The 15,199-nt window shown below is 33.9% G+C and overlaps 1 protein-coding gene across 1 annotated transcript in view; it reads right to left on the bottom strand.

Annotated features, from left to right (window-relative positions):
• LOC149531394 (cullin-1-like) overlaps positions 1-15,199 on the bottom strand; it is a 70,911-nt gene that overhangs the window by 20,537 nt on the left and 35,175 nt on the right. The window lies entirely within an intron of this gene.

Below are 15,199 nucleotides of genomic sequence, written 5' to 3'. Positions count from 1 at the left end.
ACAAAATGTGTATTTCACCCCTAGTATGAAGCACAATTTGATGAGCATTGGTCAGCTCATTCAAAATGGATACAAAGTGCTGATGGAGAATGACATGTGTGTCATTCAAGAAAAGGATGGGAGCAAGAACCTACTTGCAACAGTTCAAATGACAAAGAACAGAATGTTTCCCTTGAGGATTGAGACATGTTTCTCATCTCAAGTTTGTGCTGCACCTCCCACACAATCAGCTCTAAAGAGTGTGATTGAAGACCCCTCGCAGCTATGGCACCTCAGGTATGGTCATCTTGGCTATGCTGGTTTAAATTTATTGTCAAATAAAAGAATGGTAGAAGGTTTGCCATGTGTAGAAAATTCTTGTGACAAGTGTGAGGCTTGTATTTTGGGTAAGCAACATAGGCTTCCCTTTCATTCTGGAAATTCTAAGAGGGCTAGATATCCATTAGAGTTAGTGCATATCGACCTAGTCGGTCCTATGCAAGTTACTTCCATTGGAGGGAGTACTTATTTCATGACATTCATTGATGATTTCAGTCATAGGACATGGGTGTATTTCTTAAAGAACAAATCTGAAGCATTTGATAAATTTGTAGAATTTAAAGCTCAGGCTGAAAGAGAATGTGGACATTATATCAAGGTCCTCAGATTAGATAGAGGAGGGGAGTACATACCTCCAATTCTTTTGTAAATTTTTGCAGGAAACATGGCATAAAGAAAGAGCTCACAACCAACTATACACCACAGCAGAATGGAGTGGCTGAAAGAAAGAACATGACCATTGTTGAAATGGGAAGGAGCATGATGAAAGAGAAAGGTCTCCCAACTGAATTTTGGGGAGAGGCTGTGGCAACAACAGTTTACCTAATTAATAGGTATCCTACAAAGGCAGTCCGTGACAGAATTCCAATGGAAGCATGGTCACGAAGAAGTTGGACAGTTGAACACCTAAGGGTGTTTGGATGTGTTGCATATGCACATGTGCTTAAAGAGCAAAGGAAAAAATTTGATGACAAAGGTGTGAAATGCATTTTCACAGGGTACAGCCCAGAATCAAAGGCATACAGATTGTATGATCCATTGAATAACAAGATGATGCTTTCAAGAGATGTGAAATTTCTTGAAAATCAGTCTTGGTATGGACAAATTGATGAATCACCAAGCACTTCAAGTAAGTGCCAATTATGACTGAAGAGGATGCTGATGAACAGCAAGAAGAAGGAGCAGATAGAAGAAAAGACAAGCAGCCTCAGTCATTACCGAGCTCCTCTAGGCATGACCGAGTGTCAGGGCCAAGCAGCAGCAGCGAAGATTCTAATCCCACACTCTCCTCCCTGTTACCAAGAAAGACCAAGAGTCTTAGGGAGATATACCAAGATGAAAGGTATGAAGATTATGATGAGAGTGTTAATTTTGCATTATTTTCTCATAGTGATCCAATATATTTTGAGGAAGCTATTAAGGAGAGGAAATGGTGTAATGCCATGGATGAGGAAATAGATGCCATAGAAAGGAATGAGACATGGGAGCTAACTAAATTGCCTCCCAAGAAGCAAGTGATTGGAGTGAAATGGGTCTATAAGACCAAATGTAATGCTGAAGGCAAGATTGATAGGCATAAGGCAAGGTTGGTAGTCAAGGGCTACAAACAACGGTATGACAGAGATTATGATGAGACTTATGCCCCTGTTGCAAGAATGGAAACCGTGCATGCTGTCATAGCAATTGCAGCTCAGCACAAATGGAAGGTACATCAAATGGATGTGAAGTCCGCCTTCCTTAATGGTGTATTGAAAGAAGAAGTGTATGTGGAGCAGCCACCTGGTTATGAAGTTGCAGGTGAAGAGAACAAGGTATATAGATTGAAAAGAACTCTTTATGGGCTCAAACAAGCTCCAAGAGCATGGTACAGTAGGATTGACTCATATTTGATGAACAATGGCTTTAGCAAAAGCAATGGTGAGCCCACTCTCTACATCAAGGCAACAAATAGAAATTTTTTGATTGTTGTTTTGTATGTAGATGATTTGATTTTTATTGGAAATGACAAGGCTCTAATTGGTGAGTTCAAAGAGGTCATGAAAAGTGAATTTGAAATGACAGACCTAGGTCTCTTGAAGTACTTTCTAGGCATAGAAGTAAAACAAATGCATGATGGCATCTTCATCTCTCAAAAAAAATATGCAAGGCAGATCTTGGAGAGATTTAAAATGCAGAACAGCAAGGTAGCCCCCACACCAACAATAGTAGGTCTGAAGTTGAGCAAAGAAGACTCTAGCAAGAGAGTGGATCCAACACTATAAAAGAGTATGCTTGGAAGTCTTATGTATTTGACTGCAACTCGGCCAGACCTAATGCATGCAATAAGTCTAATTTCTAGATTTATGAAAACAACAAAGGATTCCCATTGGCAAGCGGGAAAAAGGATCCTAAGGTATGTGAAAGGTACCAAGGGATTTGGAATCTTGTATACTGCAAATGATGATTTTAAGTTGGTGGGTTACACAGATAGTGATTGGGCTGGAAGTTTAGATGATAGGAAGAGCACTTCCGGATATATGTTTCATATGGGATCGGGTGCAATTTCATGGGCATCCAAGAAGCAACCCATTGTTGCTCAATCTGCAGCAGAGGCTGAATATATGGCAGCAAATGCAGCAACATGTCAGGCTATTTGGCTGAGGAGGATCTTGACAGATTTGAATGAAAGGCAAGAGGATGGAACCACAATTTATTGTGACAACATTTCATCTATTGCATTGTCCAAGAATCCAATCTTCCATGGGAGAAGCAAACACATAGAGATCAGATATCACTTCATCAGAGAGTTGGTGGAGAATGGGGATATCAAAATAGAATTTTGTAAGTCTGAGCAGCAGCTAGCAGACATTTTTACCAAGCCATTAGGCATTGGAAGTTTTGTACACCTAAGAGAGAGTCTTGGTGTAGTTGATTTGGATCAGCAGTGATTCTTACTTGTTTGGCTCAAGACAAAGGGGAAGTGTTGAAATATTTAATGCAGATGTCCGTTTGTCCCTGGAGCCAAATGCCCACCTACCACCTTGAACGTTCAAAAAATTTATTACGGGCAGGTGAGATTTTGAAATCGAAAAATGAGAGGGAAAATAGTTTTGTTGAAGACAAAAGGAATGTTTTATCATTCATTCGAGAAGTAAGTTGAGATAGAGAGAGTTTAGTAGAGCAAAAAAGTTGCAGAGCAGAGAAAGAAAGAAAAAGGTGATCAACAGATCAATTGTCACAGAGACAGAAGGAATCGTTGTCGTTCTTGCAGATGCACATGCTTCTTCCTACCATTTTGTAAGTCAGTAGTTTATTGCTTTCAACCTGTTGAAGCAATGATTGCTCCAGCTATTATTGTATGCAGCCATTAAAGCTACAAGTTTGAAGTTTAAAGTTTAGGGTTATTTTAGGGTTTTTTGGTTGAAGCCAAATGCTCCCAGAATTGTAATAGTTTGAATCAGAGTTGAATAGAAAGTAAGCAGGCATACTTGAATCCATTATTGTCCTTCTTCTATTGATTGCATTTTGGAAAGTTTATTTGAAAGTTTGAAGCTTTGAGTCTCTGGTTTTAAATGGTGGAAATATTCACGTTATAAGTTTACACTCGGTGCCCTCGTCTACCTAGTTCACTCGGTAATCTCTTCATCTACCGAGTTCACTCGGTAATCTCTTTGTCTACCGAGTTCACTCGATAATCACATTGTCTACCGAGTTCACTTGGTAATCTCTTTATCTACCGAGCTCACTCGGTATCCTTTGGTTACCAAGTTATGTGTCTTTCATTTACCGAGCCAACTCGGTAAACTCTCTTGCCGCCTATTCTCTTTGGTTACCGAGCAAAATTTTTACTCGGTAATAGTTGCTCCCGAGCAAGTTTTAGCGTTAAGTTGTTTTTGTGATTGAAACTTTAATATTTCTCACAGTACATTCGATGAAAAATACATTTACATCCTTAAATTTTCAATAGTAAAATTCTAATCTATTTCAGACTGCAATAGGTTTCTTGTCTCTTTGGTTCGTAGTCAATATATCGTTTACCATGTTATCCAAGCCAAGCTTGTAGTCATATGTTATCAATATGCAAGAAAACCATGTTGGAAACACTTACTATGAGAAAAGTGAAGGGAAATTATGTTTTGAATATAAAAAGCAACAAGAGCAAGAGGGTGATATTGGATACTATTAAACACTAATAGTATCTAGTGTTAGACACTCAGTAAAAATATCAATTAAGGTCTACCTCTATCAAAAGTAAGTCTTAATGCAGTTAGCATTGTTAAAGATCAACATAGGGCAAGCCTGCATAATAGCTGCATTCTTAAATTAAAAATAAGAACTATGGACTCAGGTGCACCCTTTAAAACTACTAGTAAGCTTGAAAAAGTAAGTCAAACTTTGACTATTTAACACTTTTACACTAGGAATCAAGCCTTAGTGTGTGATGTTTAAGCCATTTGGTAACGTCCCTGTCACGTGAAGAAAAGAAAGATAGCTTGTCCTCCTTTCACCATCATAGTCAAAGGTCCAAAGCCAACAAGACCACGTGATCCCAAAAATCTTATGCCCGTCAACATGCTTCTTTCCCACCTCAATAGTGAAGGGATCCACCTCAATAGAAGCATAGAGTGAAAATCACAAAACAATCGCTGGAGAAGTGAAACTTCCAAACATGAGTGCTATAAAGTCATCTTTAAACATAATTCAATCAGCCATCTAAAGGTACATACTCTTAGCACCACTTGAATCCATAAGGGAAAGAAAGCATCTCCACATCCTATTCCCATCAACAACCCCTTCCACCTTAATAGAAAGGGAACCCACCAAGAAAATAAAGATGAAGAGAAAGGGAGATCTCAGATCAAGCCGCTTCAGAACCTCTCCCCAGTCTAACAAGATAAAGGACCAAACCCACCACCTACAACACCAACATCATAGAATAACCACCCCAATATGAACTAAAAACTAAAGAGACCGAACCCCACCTTTATCCTTGAGAGACTCCAGAAGGAACCAGAGAGGCCGTTGTAGGAACTTCAATTCAATAGAAGTAACAGAGGGAAGCAAAATAGATTCCAAATATTGATAGAATCACAAAGAGCCACATAGCTCAAAGGATAAGAAGGAAGTGTAAAAATGTAACTACCCTCGAAAGAGAATCGTAGAGCTTCCAAAATCTCCTAGCCCCAACTCCAAATGCCCATTGAGGATGCATATAGTGCTTGATCCTAGGAGAAACCAAACCAATGAGCTCACCCAAGGAAGCCACATAAGTAGCAATTAAAGAAACAAAGTCCCATGAAAACCCTCCAATATGACAACACACATCATTGAGACTGGGAAGAGAAACCCATCCCACAAGACAATAACAACCAAGGAGGAGTCGTACCACAAATGCATCAAACCCAAGAAAGCTGCAAAGCCCAAAGAGAGGGCCAAACTAGGAGTGTGTCTAGGAAAGTCAGCCAAAATAAATCCATAGGACTCCCTAGAATAGAAGGCCCATCAACCAAACTCCCCCAAGAGATGAAGATTTGGACGTATCCCAAACTAGCAAACCCAATAAATAGAGTGGGAGTTGACACAGAAAACCCTATTCAAGTTAGACCAACTACCAGAAGCAAGCCACCACTAAAAGGAGAGAGACCTCAGGGGAAACTTCAAAGCTATTCAAGTTAGACCAACCACTAGAAGCAAGCCACCACTGAGAGGAGAGAGACCTCAGGTCGCACAACCCTAGCTCCCAAATCCTCGTCACCCAACAACCAAGTCTAGATGTAGCAACCCAAAAGCTGGCAGTCATCAAAAATCATATTTTTTTTATCAAAGATCGTCCTCATTCAATTCCCCACCATCATCTCTATTGCTAGATCCTTTAGGGCCCATTTGGCTGCAGGAATAGGAATAGCTATTCTGGAATAGAAAATAGGGCTATGTATTCCTATGCTCTGTTTGGTTCAGCCAGAATTTGATGGGGAATTTGTAGACCCAAAATTTTATGTTTTCTAAAATAAATAAAACTAGAATAGGAATATGTATTCCAATTTCACCTATTTGGGTGGAATTGCAAAACCTCATTTTTGGGCCAAAATTGGAATACATATTCTAATTTCACTTCGTATTCCTATTCCAATTTGGTGCATCCAAATGAAGAGTTCAAAATTTTAAGAATTTACATATGCCTATTCCGCTTGTATTCCCATTACCAAATGAGCCCTTAGTTCTTGAAACCCTAGATGTAAGGTCCCATTGCTCTCCATTTTTCCTTTTCTAAATCTCTTTAAAGGAAAATTGTGTTATCTGAAAAGTCATATGAGATTAGTAGGCACATTAACTATTCAAGAATTCTTTGAGATGAATTTCAATTTACTATTTTGTTATAGAATAGAAATAGAAATATATACATTTTTATTTTTGGTACATTATTTATTCAAAAATTCTTTGAAATGAATTTCAATTTAACTAATAGATGTGCTTACTATTATATTATAGAATCAAAATAGAGATATATACAGTTTATTTTTTATTATTAAAGTCTTATTAAGAAATCGCTAGCAACCTCCAAATATAAGATATTTTCAACAATATTATGACAAAAACATTAATACTTATGAATTCTAAAACAAGAAGAATGAGACCGATAAAATATTTCATTCCAAAATGTCGAATCAATGTAAATTATTCAGCAATAAGCAACTTTACTTTTCAAGCTCTTAGCCTTTATAGAAAAAATCTATATGTTGTTCCTTCTTCTAGAAAATTCAGTACTATAACGGTTCTATGAAATGAACTCTCCTCCCATTGTTTAGATATACTAAAGAATACATCCATACATACTTCAATGCAAAGAGGTACATGTCCAAGGTTTATAAAACCATTTACAAGTTGTGTCATAATACACATTTTTCTAATCTCATAACATGTTACTCATGGCAACAGTTCTTAGGGAAAAAACACATGTCTCATCCATAATAGTCATCTTGATGCACAAAATGTAATTACAACACGGAAATTGTTGACTAGGAATAAGGTAAAAGCACAAACCTGTGTCACCTTTTATAAAGAAACATGATATCAGAATGTGACAGTTCAACATTAGTGACAAAAAAAATGGTATTTGTGTTTAAAATATGAAAATGATGTAAACTGATGAAATGTGTAGAATTGGATGAATTTTATGCTTATAATTTTTATAATTTTTTTGAGTAAGAATTTATTCATTTTATTTTATTTTGAAGTCCCTTTTTTAACTGTAAAAAATATAGGGTGTAGTTCTCGTCAAACAATTATATGCAAATCATCTTTTTTTGTTCTAATTTGAAAATATCTTATAGATGACATGTATAGCTAGTGCACAAAAAAATAAATAATTATTTTTTATGTATATTTTCTTTGTTATAAGTACTCAAGTTTGACCTTATTAGAATCTAACAATTTTTTTCTCCCATCAAAACTTTCCTATCAAATCTATACCTTCTTGAAAAAAAATTACATATTCGTGAAGAGCATTCTCTCCTCTAGAGATAAATATATTTTTAAATTTTTTTTGATATGATTTACTATTTTTTTCCCTTTTTTGATGGAGCATCTTCTGAAATGTTGAAATATTGACTTATAATACTTTGAGATTATAACATATTATAACTAATCAAAACACTCAAAAATTTATATAATGATGATATTGAATCTAAGATCTATAAAAGGGTATTTTTAGTTTTAGAAAAAAATTGAGTTTTGATAGAGAAATGAGATTTGACCAAAATAGGTTTTGGTATCACAAATGGTGACACAGATCTGTACTTTTACCCAATAAACATCTATCTTCATTGTACCATACCACTTATTACAAGTAAAATTTGTAATTAATGTTATTTGGTAAAATAAAACTTCAATACATAATGCAGATCATAAACCAAGACTCTTTAAAGTTGAAATAGGAAATAGTAAAATCAGTTTTCACTTCAAAATTGAAATATATGACAATATCTTGGAAAAACATGCATCTTTCTAGTGGGCTTAACTCCTCTCAAATAATAAATATGTCATTTTATCACCTACCATGTAGGATGTCACCTCACAAAAAGTGTCAAAATTTGAATGACATTAGAAAGCTAATTACCTAGGATGAATCAATTATGCAATAATGAATTTGATAAGTTTGCAACATGTTAAAGATCTAGGGTTGAGACACCTCAATTCCATTATTCTCTAACTTGTCAAAGAGCTATTGAGAGTCTAAAACATCAAATTTCTAGGAGACAAAACAATGGAACCACATCATCATAACCATTAATGAAACCACACAAAACTCAAATATGTACCCATTCTCCATCAAGACACCAATCCAAAGAACAAAAGCATAAGATCAGGTTGTGATTTAAAAAGCTCTAGGATATTTCCATGTGATTTCATTTAATATGATTCTCATTGTTAGATTATATTTGGAAATTTTATAACCCTAATTCTTGGTGTCCATTTTACATTTCCTAGTTGTTGACCATAGATTTTTTTTTTCCTTTTTTTGTTGGGTGTTTTTAAAGGATCCTTAACACTATGAAGAAACTTTGGTTGTCCAAATTATGGTGTGAGTGTGAGAATTCCAATATCTCTCTCCTAGGCACTGGGGGTTCTATTGTCTCTACTACTACTAGTCCTTGTTTACTAGAAGGAGAATCACTAGTTATCTTATTTTCTAGACTGATATTTCATCCATTTCTCTTGTTGCTAAATTTTCTTCTTCTTCAATTAGGGAATCACCTTATATTGGTTCTATGCTATTTTGGGATAGATTGTTGGCTATGTTTCCTGCTATCATTCAATTGACAATTTTCGCTAGTGCTAGTAATAGGGTTTCTCCTTGTGTGACTAGGGATCCTTCTATCTTTTTGGTTATATCATTTGATGTTAGCATTCCTCCATATGTTGCTTCTACTAGGGTTTATTTTCTATCTTTTAGGGCATCTCCTTTGGCTAGCACTTTTCTTGTAGATGGACCTTTGTTTCTTACAAATGGTTCATTGCCTCTATCATTAGTTATATGTCTTCTGATCCATTCCTCTATAGTTATTACTCAAGGTTCTTTATCCATTACTAGGATCTCTCCTAGTTTGGTTCTACTTTGTTAATGGATAGATCACTATTTCTATTGGTTTCTACTTGTTTATTAAATATTTCCTTTTCTTTTAGTATTGGGATGTCACCTAGGGTTTCATCTAGTTGTGATGAGGTCATCTTTAATGTGGCTTCAGGTCCTAAAACAACTTTTGGTGGGGTATCTTCTATAATGTTTCATTTCCTTGTCTGTAAATTTATATCAATTACACTATACCCTGAGATAAATGATGAAATCGACTTCATCTCCTTTATGCTTAATGAACAATTTATAATTTATCAGTTCAAGGGTTTGTGACCTTCTCTATTGAATTTGTGAAAATGGATTTCTAAACATAGATAGCCTTTACTTATTGGTAGAGTTCATATTTTTCCTTTAAGTAAAGGTTTATTTGAGGTTTAGACTAGAAATAAAATTTGTGTCGTCATTTCTTTACTTGAGAAGAAAAAATTATGCTTTTGGTTCAACTCTAATTTTTTTATTTTAAAGAAAAGTTCAATAAGATTCCTATTTATTTTGACTTCCTTATCTCCATTTGTATCTTTAGGTTGAATATATTTATGAAAAAGTGGGGGGCACTCTTTAATTAATGTCTAATGGTAGACGAAGATTCATTTCTTCTTCTCTATTCTAGTTATTCTTGTATTCATGTTTATTTGGATATTAAAGGGCTTACCTATGAAGATTTTAATTAATTATTCTAAGGAAATATGTGTCAAATCCTTGGGCTATGAAATAAGTCCTTCTAGATTTTGAAGATGCTTTAAAATAAGTTATGTGGTGAGTGATAGTGGTTTAGATAAGACAAAAAAGTCTCCCTCTTACGGTAAAGGTTTTCTTTCTTAGCATTATATTATTGATAAAGGCTCTTCCTAGTGTAGTTTTCCCAAGTTGTAGATGGTTCTTGTGTTTTTGATATTGTTCCTCAAGTTATTGTGATTTCTCACTCAACACCTACTACCTCTTAGAATATTTATGTTGGTTCTTAACTCATTTTATCTATAATTATTTCTTTTAGAAGGGTTGTTCTTCTTCTTGTGACCTTGTCAAAAATTATGGATAATACTAGTGTTGTATCTAATTTTATCTCTTTTGTATCTTCTATTTCTTTTGAGGTAACTCTAGTTATGTATATTGTATCTCTTTCTTTCATGCCTATTTTGGTGGACAACTTGGCTCCCACTAGTGAGTCTACTAGTAAGGTTGATTTTGCAAGTGCTTCTAGTGTGAGCACAAATGATTCTACCATATATTCTCCTATTGCACCTACTTTGGTGGCTAATTTTATATTAGTTTATAATTCTTCTATTTACATTTGGGCTACTATTTATGGGACTCATTTTGGCCCTAGCTATGCTTAGATATCCATGAGGGATTTTTTGTCTTCTCAAGATGTGTCCCTTTAGTGCTCTTTTTATTCCAGGTTATGGGTGCCTTCTATAAAAAAACTCGAGGGGTTGTTTGAGCTTTATTTGTCTCCTCTACCAACTATCATTTTTTTACTTCTTTTATAGTTTCTGATTGTTCCTTTATCCTTTGCAGGAAAATTTTTCTAACTTTTTCTTGGGCTACTAGACATTAAATGTTATCTCTGTGGTATTATTTTGTCTTTGTGGGTTTTGGTCTTTCCCTCATTATAAATGTATAGGCTTTATGAGTCCTATTTTTACCTAATTCAAAAGCTTTACAGAGTTCCATATTCACCATTCCTTAAAATGCCAATTGTCAATAACTTCACTTATCAAAGGATTAGTTTTTAACTAACTCATTAAATATAATGAATATTTTGAAGATAAGAAATATTAATAGAAGAAATATCCAAAACAAGAAACACCACAAGTTCTCACATATAAACAATATGTAAATCCTAGAGTTTTTGTTTAATACCATTGAAACAAAATTAGGGGATCTCAAGGAATATTGTATGATTCATCCAATATCCAATGATTATTTAAAGTTGTTTAGTGGTGAAATGGAAGTTGGATAGGTCATCTACTTCATACTTACATTTAATATGAGAGAAAGAGGGGCTTCCAAACATAACTCTCAATACAACTCAAGTTACATAAGAAAATCCAAAGGGATAAAGGGATGACAATTCTAAACTCAAATTATATGAGGGAAGTATGCCAACAATTCCTATTTCATGCAATGTTGTATTTTATGAAAGACATAAAAATGGAAATGTACAATTGAGCTAATTGATTTAATGAGAAGTGTAAGACTGTCTAAGTGCCAAATGTATATAATTATCCCAACTAAGATATTAAAATAGGTCTAGACTAAAAAGTAAAATGGATGATAAATTATTGACCTTGAAAATTGTAGAGGAATATTTTATTTTCACTCCTAAAGTCATGAACCTAAACTTGTGAGGGAACTTCTAACTATAGATTTGTGATCACAAAATATTATTTTTCTTAATGCCTTAAGAATATTTTGACCTAGTGAAAAAAGTTCTAGATGCTATACGATGAAGTCACTATATACTCAACACATAGTAGAAAAGTCAACCCAACTTCTTTTGAAAGGTCTTAGGGAGTAGTTTCCATATCTGTGGTCACAATTTAGTTGTCCTACTTGTGTACATAGTAAAAATTTGTATTTATTTTGGATTGATGAGGGATTACCTTATTCAAGCCCTAGATTGAAGAATCAATCTTGAAATTGAGATGTAAATATATTGATAGAGGAAATGATAACATGTAGTAGGATTAAATATATGAAATGAAAGATGCAATTACATGTGTAGATACAATTGAATTTGATATGTGATCAAGTATGCAAATGTAATAGTCTTCACCCAAAGAAACCAAAAGGGAATCAAAGAAGCAAAAAATTCATAAATAGAAATGTAGGTGACATGTCATGATGAAGGATGGAAGAAATTGAATGATTTAGAATGATTGATCTCCTCCTTAGAAGCCAAACTCCACTACACTCTTGAAAGAAGAAGCTTAATGCAAGAAGGAAATGCTTGAATTTGATGAATTCTTGAAGATTCTTGAAGAATTCCTTATGAACGTGCATATTCTTTATATTTATCGATGAAATAAAATTCTCAACCCTCCATATATACTAGTTCTTGAGATAGAAATTAAAGAAAATTGATTAGGGAGCAAGAGTAAATAGTTAGCAAACTTGACGCACTTTGGGCCCCAAAATAAAAATTCCTTAGGGAAGAGGTCAACATGGGTTGATCTCTTCTTAGAACACCCTTGGTTGAACTATTCTAAAATAGGTCAAATTTGATTTAACTATTCTTGAAAGGGGTCCTAGAAGGGGTTCTTAAAGGCCTCAGAGAGGGTGCATAAAGAATAGGGAGATAATGAAGAAACAAGAAGATATGGTTTTAAAAGGTGATAAATTAGAACCTAAATAACCATTGTAAAAGACAAGTTATGATCTATAAATATGGGAAATATTGAGAAGAAGAGAAAGATACCAAAACCACACTAAGGAGTGCTAAAAGGTCTTTTAATGGAGTGTGTCCATATTAAGATGATACATTTATCCCTCTTATTAGATGGAGTATGAGGTAAGTCATACTCTTGGTAAAGGAAGAAGGAGAAGAGATGAGGAAATAGTGTCACAATGAGATAGAACATCACAAAGTGTAAGGACACAAGTCCCCAACCCTGGGATCCTAACTCCATTTCCATGCATAAGAGAACAAAATAAAAATAAAAATAAAATAAAGAAAAAGTAATGAAAAAAATAACAAACTCAAAAGGGGGTTAGTTTAATAACCCAATTCAACTAGTGAAAGAGACCTTAGCTAAGAAAATGTCTCACCCATTAATATAATATTTGGGATGTTTTTACAAAGCATAAGAGATCACATAGAAGGATCAAATGGTCTAGCATGTTTATGTGGCTACTAGTTAGTTTTGTGCACTCGACAATAGCTTTGGTATGCATGTGAATGTGTGTTTCACCAATGGATCAATCTTGTGGTATGACCACAAAGTGTAAATATGTAGGTTCTCTTTGTATATGGATAAGGGGCTATTATCCATAAAGAAATATGTGTGTGTGTTTACCTAGGATGGAGAAGTATCATTGATAAATATTAGGGAGTGACAATGTAAAAATTAAAATGTAAATTACATTCCCCAAGATGGAGAAGTATCACTAATAACTGTTAAGGAGTGGCATATAAATGTAAAAGTAAAAGTTGATAAAAGGTAAATTGTAACTAACAAGGAGGGCATATGTATTTCCCCCCTTGTTATGATGACTATGAAGCTATAGACATCACAAGGAAGAGAATCAATTATAACTACGTCTAGAAACAAGAATATATCCTCTAAAAACAATGTATTCCAAAAACTTATCAATGACTGTTGACTCTTGAAAGATAAGCAAAATGAAAATTTATGAAATTAAATGTTACTTATGAGAAGAGGTCATTGAAAGAAAGATATCTTGTTAGAAATAAATATAACCTTCTAGAGGAAAGTAAGAACAAATATAACATCTTCAATAAAAAATAGGGGAAGAAGAATATGAATGCACCAATTCATCCCCTTGTGTATAGGTGGAATAGGAGTCCTTGGATGAAGGATGAAAAACTTTAAATTGGAAAGTAAGGGAAAATGTTTATAATGAACATAGTTTTGCAAATAATGAAGAGGTGATGATCAAAGACATGCACTTGTTGTGTATAAGAGAGAATCATGATCAAGAAATAATTCATTATAGGAAAAATAAAATTACAGGATAACTAAATGCCACTATACTAAAGAAAGTTGATCCTTAGACAAAAAGAGAAACAATGTACAAACAATCTTGACCCCCAAAGTATAGAGACATGAATGAGAAAAATGAGTTCAAGTCCATGATGGATTAAAAGCATAATAAAGATTGTAAGATATAGAGCTGGATTGTGAGAAATAATCATAATCTAGCCATGCACAAAATTTAAAAACTATAGCACACAAGATGTAAGATAATGCAATACGATAGAAAAAAAAGTTTGCAAGAAAAATCATAAGATAAGAAAATCCAAACAACATAAGATGTTAGAAATGATATCACATATGAAGTAAACTATAGATTGTTACTAAATGACAAACATTGAAATTCAAGGCATGAAAATACATTGTAAGGCATTGATAAATGTGTCACGCATGAAACAAAGCATTACATTCCCATAGATAGGAATGTACCATAAAATAATGAAAATCTATAGAAAAATGAAAGATGTCTAGATGAAAGGATATCATGATATGGATACTTATTAACAACAAAGAGATAACCACTCCTTGAGAAAATGACAAAGAATATCTAATATATGTCCTAAATGATATCTATCCTTTATAACAAAGATGCACTTATAAACATAAGTTTGCATTGAGGATGTTAATCCCTATTTAACATAATAAATGCACGCAAGTGAGAACACCATATTATAAGAGAATGCAAGTTCATTAAGTATATTGGATACATTGAACAAAAGAAGAGTAGGAAAACATTATGTCTCTTTAAGTGGTTTCAATTTATACTAGACATTGATTTGAAGAAAAAATAAACTAGAACCCAAGATATTAATTTGTAAGTAACATATATAATGAATGCAAGAAAAATATGTCATCATATTAATGGAAGACAAGTTAAAAAGGGGATAAATGGATCCTTATATCGATAGAAAAAGGTAATAGGGCCCTTTCCCCCTAGGTGATGAGGCAAGGGAAATGACTATTATGTTTCTCATGAAGTAGGACAATGAGCACATAAAAGACAGATAAAAAAATTAACATAGTGAGGAGAAACATAATAGGGGTGTAGATGTACTAAGTAGAGTGATGATGAAAATTATACCATTAATCATTGTTATGTATTTAAATCTTATATTAAGAAGTAAATTTTTTATATTGCCAATAATGATATTATTAGAGTTTTAGGTGACTCTACAACAACCCCAGGATCAAATGAAAGATCAAGAAAACTTCCACAAGAGATTGGAAAGACAATTGAATGAAGATGGAGGAATGCTATTATTGATAATGGATTTGATTTATATCCAATGGATTTTTTTTTAAATGCACATAATAGGCCTCCTTATTTAGG

This window comes from Cupressus sempervirens, chromosome 11 (genome assembly GCF_028749045.1).
Source record: "Cupressus sempervirens isolate cs-2001-9-10 chromosome 11, ASM2874904v1, whole genome shotgun sequence".
NCBI lineage: Eukaryota > Viridiplantae > Streptophyta > Pinopsida > Cupressales > Cupressaceae > Cupressus > Cupressus sempervirens.
The sequence above is the reverse complement of the archived record's forward strand: the minus strand, read 5'-3'. Positions and strand labels throughout refer to the sequence as shown.